This window comes from Crocodylus siamensis, chromosome 2, assembly GCF_052110815.1.
Source record: "Crocodylus siamensis isolate JL-2025a chromosome 2, ASM5211081v1, whole genome shotgun sequence".
NCBI lineage: Eukaryota > Metazoa > Chordata > Crocodylia > Crocodylidae > Crocodylus > Crocodylus siamensis.
Window position 1 is genome coordinate 129766005 of NC_143396.1, and position 16469 is coordinate 129782473.

Sequence of the window (16469 nt, forward strand, 5' to 3'; positions counted from 1 at the left end):
ACTTAGGTAATTGGCCCTGTGCCACAGTGATGCCAGTTGTGGCCTGCTGGTCTCCAGCATCCATCATAGCTTCACAGATATTACTCAGTCTCCATTTGTTAGACCGTCTCAATCAAACATTAGTTTATGCCCACTTAGGGCTCATCTCAGCCTCTGCCCCTTTACTGAGGCTTTAGCCTTCTCAGTCTTGGTCTTCAGCAATAGATCAGCTCCACCCATGCCAGTCAGCTGTTCCCTGGCTCCTAGATCAGTCACAGGGATTTTGTATTATCTGATTTGTAATCTCATCTATCTTTAGTCAGTTCTACTATAGGCAGGCCCACAACCTGGATCACTAGTCTCATACTTAAGGCCTAGATTCTAGTTCTCCTGTTAGGAGCATAGGTGGACTTAGGTGACAGTGAGACATTCTGTTGTACCTTTCTTGAGTCCCTGAAAAACTATTAATACAAAAGGTGGGTGTGTCCTCCTCTTTCCTGTATTTTTTGGAGAATCCTTCTTGAGGGTAAAATGATGGTGTTTGGTAAAAACAAAAATGTTCTTTTAGTGGATTTTCATGGACTTAAGCAGGGCAGAATAGAATTGAACTTAGGCATCCAAGTCCACTCATATGCTCAGTAGGTGGAATAGAATCTGGCTCTTACAGACTTAGCAATGCATATCCAAAAAACCCCCCAAAATGATGAGATACAGAATAAAGCCATCATCCCTCAAGCCCATGTGTAAGAAAGTGATGTGGATCATGTGAGCTATCCCATGCATTTTAATAGGAATACTCAACTTGTTTTGCAGAAGGGGAAATGCCTGAGCCCCCAAAAAGCTTAAATTCAGAAGCCTTTAAAAAAATATTGGTAGCAGAGCTGTACTAAAATCTGTTATGGATAACAAGACTTAATCTGTAAAAGGGACCAATCTTTATTGTAGAAACATGAATTAAAATAAAAAGGTCTAAAACTTAATATCAGCCTTTCAATATTAACAGACTTTGGCTCTGATGTAGAGAAGAATTATCAGTTGTAAATAAGGTTTTAAAACTTTATAATAAAATTAGAGAAATCATTGTGAGAAACTTCTTTTTCCCACTTTCAGGTCTTATATTATGAATCTGGGAAGTTAGAACAGAGCACTTTTCATCAGTCACAGAGAACACAGTAACTATGCTGAAAAGACACATAGAGCATGTCCCCACAAGGGCACACATTAGTTTTATGACACCCATCTGTGGCAGTGAAAACTAGACATGCCACACATGCAGGAGATCCCTGTGTCAAAAAGAAAAAAGTAGTGTGGCACACGTGGCAGCAGTATGCACTGCCAGAAACCAGAGCCTGGCTGGCCAGACCCTGGTTCTGCATATCTGGTTCACCACTGCTGAAGCCCCCACGATCCCAGGTAAGTTCTTTCCTACTCAACCTGCGGAAACTTGCCACCAGAGCATACGTGCAGGGATGTTCTCCAGGGACAACCAGCAGCAGAACAAATATCCATTGCTGCTATTTGCCCCTGGGGAGCGCACGTTCCTACTCATGGTGATGTGCCCAAAGATTACATATTCAAGCATAAAAGAGTTGGGAAACAGTGGGTGTGTGTATATGTTCATTAAGGCACCTTAGATACTGCACCTTTAGTTTAGTACTTGTTTAGAGTTACTGCACAGCAGTTCTGGTGCATGGTTTTTTCATGACACTTACAGGTGCACAAAGCAGGTCATTCGATTCAGATTTGGATTCAGATTTAGATTTGGCTTGAATCTCGGGCAGTGATTTGAATTGTTGATTCAGATTGCTGTCCCTGATTCAATTTGGCCGAATCCAAATCTGAAGATTCGATACTGATTCAGAGAACCAGCGATTAGGATGTCGACACAGCTTTAAATGTCTTTTCTACATTCCCTGAGGTACCAGCATGGCTTGTGAATGCTGTGATGCTAGGGTGGATGGAGCATCCACAGAAGTGCAGGAGAACCCTCCATATGCTCAGTGGTGAACCCAAAATTGGACCAGAAGTACTTCCGGTCCACTTCTGGCCCCCACCAGACCCAGGAGACACCAGTCATCAAGCTGGGGAGGAGTGGGGCCCCCCCCACCCTGCGTGCTCCCGATGGACCCAGAAGTGCTTCTGGTCCACTTCTGGGTCTGCTGCCAAGCATGCTGGGGAGCCCCCCCTGCGCTTCTGTGGGATGTTGCATGTGCCCCAGCATTGCAGCATTCCCCAACTGCCTGGTACCTAGTAGAAAAAACATTTAAAGCTGTGTCTATGTCTGAATCTCCGAATCCTTCCGAATCAATTTGGAGGATTCTGATTCAATTTGGAAAGATTCAAGAGCCCTCTTATTTGATTCAGTTTTGGAGATTCGGCCATTGCACGTTAGCCTAATAACACCTTATCTCAGGCTATTAGCACAGTTTTTAACCACCACACTACTACACAATGTTATTAGACTAATGATAAGTAAGCATCTCTTGTAGATGCCCCCAGTATTGATGTTATTAAATTACAAGACAAACATTCCTATATTCTTAGAATAGGAATCTAGCGCTTACATTTTTGAATCTGCATTGTAGTTTTAACTTGTTGACAACACAAGTTATTAACCATTGGAACAACTACACAGGGAAGTGGTGAATTCTCTTTTCTTCAGGTCTAAGATGTTATACCCTAAATAAAATGCTAAGTAATTTCACTATAACAGTAGCTAGGTGACATTAAGTGGCCTGCAACATAAGGAAGTTGGCCAGATAATGTAATAATCCTTTCAACCCATTGAAACAAAGTCTTGGCATAAGCTGTCAATATCTTCTTGCTGAGATGCAGAGGGGTATTGATCTACTTCTTAACTTGTCTTTCTATTTGTTAAGAATTCATCATTCTATTAGTATTTGAAGAAACCTGGTTTAACATGACATGGGCCTTCCTAGCAACAGAGTAGTTCTCAAATTGTAAGCAATGAAAATACATAGTGTTATATAGAATGGTAAAATAAGCCAAATAAAATAATGCTACCAGATGACATAGTAAAATATTTTAACCCCTATTGAATTGCAAAGACAGATTTCAGTTGTATTGAATCAGAAATCAATCTATATACAACATGTTGGATCTTGTACAATCAAATCATTTTTATGACTTGTGTGGTGTATCGTTACTCATTCTGTTTGCAATGTCAGCATGTGATTGACAAAAACAAGCACGTCTGAACAAAGAAAACTAGGGAGAGAATGTGGCAGGTAAATTGAATTAGTATTTAAATCATTCATACTAACATGAAGGATTTTAAAGCATGCATTTTGTTCCTATTACAATAGCATCTTGCAATCCTAAATGAGATTTAGACTATGTTACTATGAAAATTTAGCTACTCAGAGTAACAAATAAAATTGAGACCATAATTTAAAGAGGTTAGATAGGGTGAGAGGGGAACCAGGCAAAGGGAAGTGTGTAATGACATAGCTAAGCTCAATTACCAGGTCAGAGGCAGGGACAGAATCTGGGTTTCTTGATTTCTAATATAGTCCAATATAGCCTGAATCCCTGGACAATATTCTCTTGTTAGCTCTGTGTAAACTTACAGAGGAGGTACAGAGGATTTTTTATTCATTCTACCATTAAATGCTAAAATAGTGCATTGCAATATAGATTTTTTTTAATCAACTCACCCTGGAAGCCAGATAAGGTGGATCCTAATTTCTAAACATCTAAAGCAATAAGCATTTTACCAGTTTTGGAAAACAATGTCTACTTTAGCTCTTTGTTCTATCTTTCTCCTTATTTTATCTCTGATCCCCATCTCTTATTCCAATACTGTCATGGACCGTCATCTTTCGTTTCTTAGTAGGTCCATTTCCACTAATGTTTCTGATCGTTTCTCTTCAGTTATGAGATAGACATTTTAGCTTTTGTTGGCTTCTTATAAGCAGCAGCTCTACTTACTTGAAAGTAATTCCTTTCTTTGTCTTGAATATGGTAATAAAAAATAGCAACACTTCTTCCAAGAGATGACCAGGACCTACAACATTTCACCTTTCATTTGAGACAAAAAATTCAGTCTCTAGCTGTAATGATTATGAAAAAAATGATTTTCAAATGTGGAGCAGGTGTGAGATACAAGGATGTCTGTCTGACTTTGCAGAGAGCCTAAAATAGTAATTTAGAAGTAATCTATTGTGCCACATATCTAAAAGGTTGCTGCCTTAGGTGCTAGTAATGGTACTGTAAATGTAAACACCTTTAACAATGTCATAGCTAGTTGATATGTGAAAGAAATGAGGAAAGATCACATTATGAAGATCTGGACAATCTTCTGAGTGACAGGTTATTATAATGTCATCTTTTTGGGTGGACTTCAGATATGCCAGCTGTGATTTAAGGAACATACCTATTTACATTTAATGAACTCTGTTTAATAATGGATACTCTCCATATATCTGGGTACCCTGGAAACTCCTTTTAGGCTGTGGAGTTTGGCTGCCTTCACTGTCATCTCTTTGCTTATGTTTTAAGCTAAAATCCAAAGCAATGATTGCAGAAATTATTCCATTTGGCTTAGGGATAACCACTAGAAAGCCATTTTTTACATTTAGCCACTCCCTTTTTTGGATAGAGAACCTGTTGGACAGGGCAAGAGAGCTTTCTAGGGGGAAAGTGTCTAAGCAATAGATCACCTGATAAGGCTGATTGGGGGACAGCTAGTTACCTAGCAAATGAGAACCAGTTATAAAAGAGGTTCTCACAGAAACTATTCTCAAGAGAGGGAGAAAAGGTGGGAACACATCTTGGTTGCTAGAGTTAGAACAGTTGAACCTTTATGTGAACAAGAGTATTTTGGCTTTACGAAAATGAAGGGATCACCTCTATCATGTTTATGATTTGACAGGTGATACAGAAGCAGGGAGAGTACCACCAGGATATCTTCATCACTTCTGTAGGACCTAGGAAAGGCACATGAAATATTGAGGAACTGGGAAACGCCCATTTATGGTTAATATCCTATACAGATCATCTGCAACTGTGATTCACGCTTGTTTGGAATGATGAATTGCTCCAGAGTGAAAGTTGGACTGCACAAGGTGGTAATTAACCTCAGTTCTTCTGCTCTTTTATCAGTGAACCACATCAGCAAAAAAAAAATAGAATGACATGGGAAGGAGCAGTGAGGAGTTTATTTATGGAAATGACTTAGCAGTAAGGGCTTCCTCCAAAGTATACCTATATGAAATAGTAAACCATGTGTGACGGGTTCTAGAAGAGTCTAAAATAATATCTCAAGTCTTGGATATGAAAAAAACCTACTGAGACTGACATCCCAATGGGGATCCCTGAAGAAGCATGGGTAGTTAAGAGATGACAAGTTCAGAGCCTACATCTGTCCAAAATATGTAGATTTTATGCACCCCCCACCAAATACATGACATGACTTTGAAATGGAAATATTTGGTGGAGGGCAATACTTGTGATTTGGCTGACAAGGTAAAGCAAATGCAACTTTGTGAGCATGGAAGCAAGCAGCAGTTTGATGAGTTTCTAACGAAGGCAGCTGTACCAGTGCTGTGTGACACTAGCTGCATCTATATGAGATGCTACTGCATAGTCATTACTGAGCATTTATTAATACTTGTATAAACATGTACTAAATAAATGTGCAGTTATCTGAGTTACTATGCAGTAGCACCAGCAAATGCCTTTTCTCTGGTGCTACTGTGCAGTAGCCTAATACTCCTGTGCAGTAGCATTGCATCACATTTTTTGCCACACAACGCTACTGTGCAGTAGGATTAGGCCACTGCACAGTTAACATCTCATGTAGATGCACCCACTGTCACTTCACTTCCTCCCCTGTCAAGAATGAGTAAAGTGTTGGAGCTTTGCAAAACCTTTCTTCTTTGCTAAAGAGCAGGCAAGCATGAGAAATACGGCAGAACCAATGGTATGCTTGAACCTGGTAGGAGAACCAGGCTTAGTGAATGGTAATCTATGCACTTGCTGGAGCCGGCCAATATGTTTTCATCAAAACACTTTTCCATTTGTCCTCCCCACTCATGTCTACTGGATTTTACAAGGCCATGTTGTTTAGCAGTATGCAGCAGGGTCACTGTTCAGCACACAGCACCACCAAGGTTCACTAGGGGGTCTTCTGAATAGATATGGCAAGTGAATACAATCTATTAGCATTAAAACTGACCTGTTATTTTCATTTCAATGATTACCTAGCTCAGGAAGCCATGTGCTGGGTGTTGGCACAGCAGAGCTTTGCCTGTAGTGTAGGGTGGGGGTGAGGGGCAAGTGATGTACTGCCCATCCACTAAGAACTTGTGGGGTTTAGGATGACCCCAGGAATCCATTCGTGTGTCCTGGGGTTAAGATACTGGCATTTACCAGATCAATGAACAGTCACTCCCAAGAAGTATATCCCCATAAATAAATCCTGCTTTGTAATAACCTAGGTTTGAAACAGAGGTGTGTGAGGGACAATGCTATGTCTCAATAGATCCCATTAACACCTCAAGGTGTATGCCAGGCATTGAGGCGCCAGAACCATTGACTCCTCTTCTGCTTACCCCTGCCTGGTTTTGGAATTGGACTTCATTAACAGCCATGCTACATTTGTACTGCTGAGCATTGCAGTCTCCTGTGCCCTGCCCTCTTCCCTTAACTTGGTAATTCAAGTTTTCCTCCCCGCCTCCCAATTTCCAAGAAAGAATTCAATCATTCATTGCCAAAAAAGCTGGGGTTTGGGCAGCCACTGGCAGAGTTGCCTCAGGCAGCAATGCTCCAGAGAAATCATGATGGAGATTATGGTGGAGGCAGTACAATCCCAAGTGACCACTGCAGATGACTGGTGGGATGAGGTCCAGGGGGTGCTTAAAGCAGATGATGAGCAAGAGATACAAAGCATGGCCAGCACCATTGAATTCAGGAAGCAGCTCCTAGACTGCACAAACCAGTTTCTGGAGCTGGTCACGCAGTGCTGTGAGGATCTCCAGGAGACATGCACATTGATTGAAGATCATGTCCTTAAGCACGTGAACAAGCCCCTTATTCTCATCCAGGTCCCCCTCACCCTGAAAGTGCATGAGCTCCACTTACCTTGCCTCTGTCCAGGACATAGCCAGGAGTATTACTTCTGAGCCTGTTCGCCCACCTGCATTCCATTCAACAGAGAGGTGCCCCAATGCCAGCAGGACCAGGACAGAACCCTTACAGTTCAGGGAGCAAGGGGAAGGTCAGACAGCGAGTGCATGGTTGGGAAAGAAAGCCAATTGATGGGAAAGGGATTCCTATTTGTTAGGTTTCTTTGTAAACAGGGGACCCAGGAAGGGGGTATTCCACAGTGTTTCTTTGTCATTTTAATAAGTACTGGGGTATAATAAAAATGTATTTCTCATCCTTGTCAGCCTTGTTTATTGGGAAGGGTTGAAAATGGCTAGATCTGGGTGTTGGGTGATATAAGAAAAGCCAAACATTCCCTGGCTTGCCTCAGCCACAGAGTAGTAATGAGAGAAATGAGACTTAATTCCACACAAGTGTACAGTGGATGTGGGTAGGGGGCGAAGAATGGTGGTAAACTTTTAACAAATGCTTCTGGCAACTGCTCCTGTTGCTGCATTGGGAGAAAAAAGCCAGGGAGCTCGGCCTGAGTATGTGATCATTGTCCTCTTAGAAATGTGAAGTGGCTGGGTAATATCCTGCATTGAAAAGGAAAGTGCCTGCTGATAAATGGTTGGCAAGTGGCACTCTTTGGGAAGAACAGTCATGGAAGCTGAAGTCAGACATATAGAGACTTAGATTTTCATATTTAAATATAAATTATATATTTAGCATGTGACCTTGAGGCATTCTGTAGCCAAAGCTGGACTCCTCTGCATACAGATGTTGGCTCTGGAGAGCCAAGAGATAGAAGCCTTTTGTGAAATTTTGCAACCTTTACAGATAAAATGCTCAGCAAAAATTGCAGTCCCCTACCTTTCCTCAGATCATGGCTTGGTAATGCACAGTGGTGCACAGTGGGAATGGTAAGTCAACTGGTCAGACAGCAGCCAGGAGGCTGCTGGATGCCATCCCCCTTCCCCCACTTTAGGAGGTGTCCTGCTGGGTGATGGCTGCAGAAAACTGTGGCCAACACGCTGAACACTTAACCCCAGCCCCTTGTTTGCCCATGCAGGACAACTGCTCTGATCTGCTGCTCAACATCCCTAGGCACCCAGGGTTGTGTTGCACAGGGCTGCAGGACAACTGTTGTAAGGGTCTTTCCAGGCAGCTGCCTCCCCCTACCCCCCTCCAGGGGGTTGTTGGGGAGGCGATCCAGGGATGGCTAGCCCCTGCCACACCAATGGACACAAAGCATGGCACTGCTTTGTGTGCCCCGGGCCATGTGCAATGAGCAATTTGTGCAGGCTAAAGGTTGCCTGAGCCATTACAACCTGCTGCTGTTGACCCTTCTGGTACTCAGTGCACATTTGTGCACCTGGTTCAGGACACTTAGTGAAAGCCTGGTCTGCCACACAACTTCCGCCAATGGCTGGGCAGATGCCTGTTGTAGTGCTATACAACCCTGACCCCCGATACCAAGGACAACATTGCTGCAGGAATCAGTGCCTTCCTTGGTGTGTGGGGAGTGTGCTTGCTCCTGCCCAGGACTGGGGAAAGAAAAGGGGGAGACAAATAAAATTGTGTGTGAACCTTAATATGCTTGTGCATGTGCCATGCTGTGCTGTGCTGTTCTGTGGTGGTGGGAACAAGGGGCCAGGTCGGTGCTGTTGTGCCATCCTAATCTAACAGTAACCATAACTGTAATCCTTAAACTACTCGGATCCTCAGTGTGCTTTGTCATTAATGTTGGGGCAAGAAATTAACCAATATATATAAAGTGGGTGGCTGTGCCTAATGGTCCTGCAGGATCATGGAACACCATTTATTGGGTTTTCTGTAAGACTGCCAAGTGAATAAGTGGTTCGGGGGATTGGTGTTTTGAAAATACAGACACAGCATGATTCAAAGGTACCTTCAGTGGAGGTACAAAGGCAGCAGTGGTTTCTCAAGGCTGCTGCTTTCATGTAAAGTCTTGGGAACACTGCTCTGCTAACATGTTTCCTGCAGTGCAACAGTAGCAGTTTTTACTGGTACCTGTGAATGCCCTGCTCAGAGTTGCCTGTTGCCACTGATGGAGAGGGGTTCTGGGGAGTTGGTGTGAGGATAAGAAACTTTAACAATCTCAGTGCCCCAGACACTGTGATCCATTGACCTAGACACCAGTGTTGGGGACCCCTGCCTGACTGCCTCCCCCCATGACTGACCATAATCACACACGCCACATCCCTGGAGTTGGCACAGATAGAAGCCTCAAGTCTGGCCCCTGTATAACCCAGTCAAAGTACAGGGGAAAAGTGGTGGTTAACGTGGGGCAAAGTACTCTGATGAGTGCAGCCTTGGAACTGGAGAACTGCGTATTAATGATCAAATGAAAGTACTCAAAGCTGAGAAGCAGTTTTTAATTTCATGCCAGTGTTAGACTAATGGACAGGGACAAGGCGGGTAGGAGCCAGTGTTCCCTAGCTAGTCATGATGTTGCTGGACTTGACAGAGCCAGTATGCACCTGGCATGTATGCTGGATGCTGTCATTTATGGTGGTCCCCTGTCATTTGTGGTGGGCAATGTGTAGCCAAGCCCACTTCACAGTGTTCAGCTGACATGCTTGATGAATAGTGGGTTAGGAATCATGAAATAGATTCATAGAAAGTAAGGGCTACAAGGGACCTAGAAAGACATCCAGTTCAAACCACTCTACCCAGGGCAGGAATACTGCTGAGATCAAAGGATCTCAGGAAGGTGTTTGTCTGCTCTCCTAATGAAGACTTCCAAGGCTGGGGACCGCACAACCACCTTGGGTAGTCTATTCCAGATTCTAGTCACCCTTACATCCTTAAATCCAACCTGAAACTTTCCTCTAACAGTTTATGGGCATTCTCCTGTGTGGACATGCCATATAGTTAACATATTTTCTCCCAGCTACAGGCATTACATGCCTATACATGGCCACCGACACCCCTCCTCCCTCCATGCCCCATATCTGTCTTCTTGGGATAGACCAGTCCCATATTCCCAATCTTTTCTCAGTGTTTGTTATCATTCATTCATTCATATCCTGATTCACTGCCTCACCAGTTATGGAGACTGTGTCCCTTGATGAGCCTGCCAAAGAAAGAGACTGGGGACATTATCCTCCATAACTGGTATGTTAAGCCATGGGGAACTGACATCTGACATCTGAACTGACACCTGAGATTAGGCTGGGCTGTGACATGGGGGTAGGGGGTGCAGTAAACTGACGTGAGATGTGGACTGGGGGGTTAATTCAACTGACAACTAACTGACAGGTGGGGGGGTTTGCATTGTCATGCAGGAAGGTGAAAGGCAATGCAAAGCACGGAGGCTGTGCTGGTGACTTGTTTGCAGCTATTCATGGCCTGCAGTCCAGCAATTGGGACAGGCTGGCAGGCAAGCCCTCCTTGGTGCTTTTTCCAGAACTCTTCTTATCTGCTCATTTGATTCTCAGAACACAGACTATTTCCCGTCATTCCTTCATTTTTAGCTCTACTTGTTACACCTCTGCCACCACCAAAAAAATGCAGACCACATAGGAAGTCTAGGCATATAGAATAAACAGTGCCATCAGTACCTGTGTGGTGTGGTTGTGGGAGATAGCAAGACAGGCACATTGAGTCTGTGGCTGAGTGTTGGCCAGGCAATGTGGCAGGAGGCATTCATGAGAAAGGGAGAGAGAACGGCAGTCCAGCTTGGAAACATAGAAAACCAGTATTGATTATGTGCAGTGATAGTTGCTGATTATTGATCATGACTTGTTTGTTGATTTTAGCATAAACAATGCAGATGGTTAGTGCGTGCTGATAAAAAGAAATTTGTAATGAAACTCTTTGTGTATTGCCTGAGATTTAAAAAGTTAAAGAGTACTGCTTCTTGATAATGATTACTATGTAAATGCTGTGATGGTTGTGGAGCAAAGTGCCCATCATGAATGAGGGGTGGGTGGCCAGGATGGAGCACCACCACCCACTGCCCCGTGTTGCCACCACTTTGTGTCTGGCCACGCATCCCCCTCCCCCCATTCTGAGTCCAGCCCCGCCACCTCATGCCCCCCCACCCTGGCACATGCCACATCCACCCAGCTACATGCCACACACACATACACAGTCACAAACACTGACTCACCCACCAGCCACACGCCACACCCATACACCCACCCACATGCTCTGCTCCTCCCTGCACACCCCACCGCCCACAGCTGGTGGGTGCTCCTGGTGCAGGGAGGGTTGTGGCATGTGGCTGCAGGGTACCGCATAGAGAGCATGCATGGAGGACATACCCCACTCTGCAGCCGTGTGCTGCATTCGGTGGCCACTGGCCATGCACACCTGCCCGCTGCCCGCTGCCCTTGCTCACCAGCTGCGGGTGGTGGGGCACGCAGGGGGGAGTGGGGCATGTGGCCACAGGGTGCCGTGTGGGGAAGGGGCATGTGAAGTGCAGGCAGTACCCACCACCTGTAGCACGTGGGGCGGGGTGCACCCTCCATGCCTGCTCCCTGCATGGCACCCTGTGGCCATGGGCGATGTCCCACCCCCATGCTGAGAGCATGGGCTGGTTGTGGGCCATGGACGGGCCATGGCACAGAGGCGGGTATGTGACTGCAGGCAGCCTCAAGGGGAGTGGCAAGGGGATGCAGGCAGCACCTGCTGGCTGCACCATGTGGCTGCAGGGTAGGGCGCACCCCTCACACCCACTCCTCATGTGGGACCCTGTGGGCATGCGCCACACCACTCTGTGTTTTCGTGGTCCTGCCACAGAAGGATGTGGTGCATGGGGGGCATGGTATGCAGCCATAGGGTGCAAGACAGGGAGTGGGCAAGAGGATGTGCCCTGCCCTCTGGCCATGTGCTGCACTCAGCAGGTGCTGCCCGCTCCCCTCATGGCACCCTCCAGCGGCATTTCATAGATTTCATAGATTTCATAGACATTAGGGCTGGAAGGGACCTCGGAAGATCATCGAGTCCAGCCCCCCACCCAAAGGGCAGGAAGTCAGCTGGGGCCATAGGATCCCAGCAAGATAAGCATTCAGTTTTCTCTTGAAGGTGTTCTATGTAGGTGCTTGAACCACTTCCAAAGGCAGGCTATTCCAGACCTTGGGGGCTCAAACAGTAAAGAAATTCTTCCTTATGTCCAGCCTGAAATGGTCTTGTAGTAGTTTATGACTATTCATCCTCATCATCCCTTGGGGCGCTCTGGTGAACAGACGTTCCTCCAGATCCTGGTGGTCACCCTTGATAAACTTATAGGTGGCCATCAGATCACCCCTGAGCCTGCGCTTTTCCAGGCTAAAGAGCCCCATGGCTCTCAGCCTGTCATCGTAAGGTCTGCTTTCCTGACCTCTGATCCTGTGCATGGCTCTTCTCTGGACTCTCTCAAGCTTCTCCACATCCTTTTTGAATTGTGGAAACCAAAACTGGATGCAGTACTCCAGCTGTGGCCTCACCAAGGCCGAGTACAGGGGGAGAAGGACATCCTGGGATTTGCTTGAGAAGCATCTATGGATGCAAGCCAGCGTTTTGGTCACTTTACTAGTCACAGCATCACATTGCAGGCTTATGTTCATCTTGTGGTCAATCATGACCCCCAAGTCTCTTTCTTCCATAGTGCTAGCCAGCGTAGCACTGCCAAGCCTATAAGGATGCCGCAGGTTTTTCTTCCCAAGGTGGAGAACCTTGCATTTTTCAGTATTAAACACCATCAGGTTCTCATCTGCCCATTTGCTGACCCTGTCCAGGTCAGCCTGGATCATGCGCCTGTCTTCTGGCATGGATGCTTTGCCCCAAAGTTTGGTGTCATTGGCGAACTTGGCCAGTCCACTCCTGACTCCAATGTCCACTTCATTAATGAAGATGTTGAACAATATGGGTCCAAGGACAGAGCCTTGGGGGACGCCACTGGTCACAGGACACCATGATGAGTGACTGCCATCAATTACTACCCTCTGGGTCCGACCACGGAGCCAATTTTCCAGCCGGTGGATCATGGTGGACCCAAGGCCACAACTGGCCAGTTTCGCCAGGAGATGATCATGGGATACCAGATCGAAGGCTTCTTTGAAGTCAAGATAGATGACATCAATGTCTTCTCCCTTGTCCAAGTGATAGGTCACCTGGTCATAGAAGGAAATGAGATTGGTCAAGCAAGACCTACCCGCAACAAACCCATGCTGGCTATCCCTTAGGATGTTGACGTCGGCCAGTCCATTAAGGATGGCCTCTTTAATAAACTTTTCTAAGATCTTTCCCAGGATAGAAGTCAGGCTGATGGACCTATAGTTAGCCGGATCCACTTTCCTCCCTTTCTTGAAGATAGGCACCACGTTGGCCTTCTTCCAGTCTTTGGGTACTACACCAGAGCACCAGGAGTTTTCAAAGATCTGTGCCAGGGGCTGGGCTATGATGCTCGCCAGCTCCTTGAGTACCCTGGGGTGTAGATTGTCAGGGCCAGCTGACTTGAAGGTATCCTGCTTCTCAAGATGTTCCTTCACGAGGTCAGCATTAATGGAGGGTAGGGGATCTCCCTCACCCGGACCTCCCTGTCCCGTAGCGGGCATGGGCATCCCATGGGACTGATGAAAGACTGACACAAAGTACCCATTTAATAGGTTGGCTTTTTCCTGGGCATCAGTTGTCAGTTGCCCCATCTGGTTCAGCAGGGGTCCAGTGTTGCCCTTGCTTTTCCTCCGGCTCCCCACATATCTGAAAAAGGACTTTTTATTGTCCTTGATGCTCAAAGCTAGTTGAAGTTCAGGTGCAGCCTTGGCTTTCCTGGTTTGCTCCCTGCAGGACCGGACCAGTGCAGAATAATCCTCCTTGGAGGTGAATCCCATCCTCCATCCTTTGTAGGCTTTTCTTTTTAACCTCAAGAGGTCTGCTAGGTCCCTAGAGAGCCAGGGGGGTGGCTGTGCCCTCTTGCTGCCTTTCCTCCTTGATGGAATAGACCTAGCTTGTGGATTGAGGAGCAACCACTCTTCTTGAAGTCCCCTCTCCCTGGGGTCATGGTCCTTTAGGGCCTGACTGACAAGCCTCCTGAGCTTGTCAAAGTCAGCTTTTCTGAAGTCAAGGACTTCCGTGTTGCTGACTGACTTGCCAGCTTTACGACGGATGGTAAAGGTGATCAGCTCGTGGTTGCTGTCACCCAGCTTCCCATCGATCACTAGGTCGCTGATTTGGTCATCCCCAGTAGCCAATACCAGGTTGAACAGCGCTTTGCCTCTTGTTGTCCCATAGACTTCTTGAGTCAGGTAGAGGTCATCCATGCACCAGAGGAAGCTTTGTGTCCACTCGGATTTTGCTGAGTGATCCTCCCACGAGATGTCTAGGTAACTGAAGTCACCCATGACAGCCATGGTCCTGCAGCATGTGGCTTCAGCCAGTTCCCAGGTGAACTTCTGGTCAAGCTCAGGACTTTGGGTGGGAGGTGTGGCAGAAAGCCACCTTGGTTTCTCCCCAAAATCTCTGCCCTGTGACACTGTGACTAAAATCTCTGAGCTGCAACCATTTGATTAGGGTGGGCCCTGCACACAGGGGACTGCACTCTCAGCCTATCTATTTAGGTAACCTGAGCTGGCTGCATTCCTGAGGGAGGGGGGAAACCTGCTCCCTCTGCCTACATGACTGGCATCAGTTACCTGGGTGAGGGGCATCTACCTGGTGAGCTGGAATCTGCCTGGTAACAGGTGATGTATTTCAAATTAGTTGGCTGACAGCCAACTGGGGCTGACCTCCACTGGACCAGATGAATGAGGTCATGGGGGCTATATAAGTTAGGATGGGCTAGGAGGCGGTCTCTCTCTTCGGCCATGAGGTGAAGCAGCAGCCATGCGGGGGACACAGAGGAGCATGACCATCTAAAATTGGCTCTCTCCCCCAAACTCACAAGCTAGAAACTGCCTGCTTTCAGAGGGGAATTGCACCAGCCTTTGGAAGATGCTTGTGAGTAAGCTACTCAATCTAATGAGATATTTAGCTGGCAGTAACACAGATGTGTGATCAAAAGGCTACCTCAGCCACACTGTTTGCTTTTTAGGATTTCTAAGATATTGCTCAATCCTGTACCCTAGTTTACCTTACCCCTTGTAATCAATAAAGTTCTCCTTTTTGACTGGTGTGGGAGACTTATTGAGGGGTGGGTCTAAATTATGCCTAAGAGACCCCTTAGGTCTGTGGACTAAGGGAGACTTTACTTTTTGCCCCCTGACTTGGGGAAGTGCCCCAAGTGCCTGTACTGGGTTGAGTACCCGTCGGACTATTAGGCCTGTGTTTCCCCGAGGACACAGGGCCGAGACAGTCCCTTCTCGGGGTGGTGGTGGTGACGTTACCCCCAGACTAGCGAGTGTGCTCCGGGGAGAGGGGTCGGCCAAGCATAAGGCGCCCCTAGGGAGGCATTTGGAGCCTGGAAGGTGGTCGGGGGCAGGGAGGTGGGCAGCTCAACGCAGGAGCACCCCCTACTGGCCCACCACAGGAGGTCTGTAGTAGATTCCCACTGTTGTGTCCCCTGTGCCGTGTTCCCCATGGATTTTAACCCAGAGGGTCTGCAGTCATCCACCCTGGTCACCATTATCAGCTTGCAGGGACATGTAGCTTTCCTTAACATAGAGAGCTACACCTCGCACCTTTTATCTACACAATCCCTCCTGTACAGGGTATAGCCATCTATACCCCAGGTCCAGTCATGGGTGGAGTCCCACCAGGTCTCTGTTATCCCTATGACATCATAATTATTTTCATTGAGCAGGAGGACAAGGTCCTACTGCTTATTCCCGAAGCTCCTGGCATTTGTGTACAGGCAGGCAAGTGTCCCCTTGGGGGCTCTTGCCTTGCCCACAGATTGTACCAGGGCTGGGGCAAGAGTGGGCTCCCTTAAGTGCCTTGGCCCACTGGCATGCCATGCCCCTCTGCCCTCCCTGCACACCACGCCCCCCCACTGTTGCAAGCCATGCCCTCTTTAGCAGCAAGCCATTCCTCCACATGGCCATACCTCTCATGGGGAGCACAGCCTGGCCCAGCCCACCCTGGCCCCCATCTCCACCTGTCTGTTTGTCTTTCTTAAGGCTCTGAGCCATGCATGTGCAGTTGGCCCAGAGCATTATGGACAGACACATGGAAGTGGTAAGACTTGTATTCTATTAGAATGCTTACTAAATCTGGAAAGCTTAATTATGTAAAAAAAACCCCAAACCTCTTCTGTTTTCTTTTCTTTCAATGTGGGCGGCCATCAGGAGATCATCAGGCCAGAATCCCAGGCTTTGTTCCTGGTCCCATTGTCATCACTGCCAAATGAACAGTTGTTTGCATTATTAGGTAGGTTTGCTTAACTAGTAAAACTGGGAAAACCAGTAAATCCCCAAGTGGCAACAGTATGGCACATG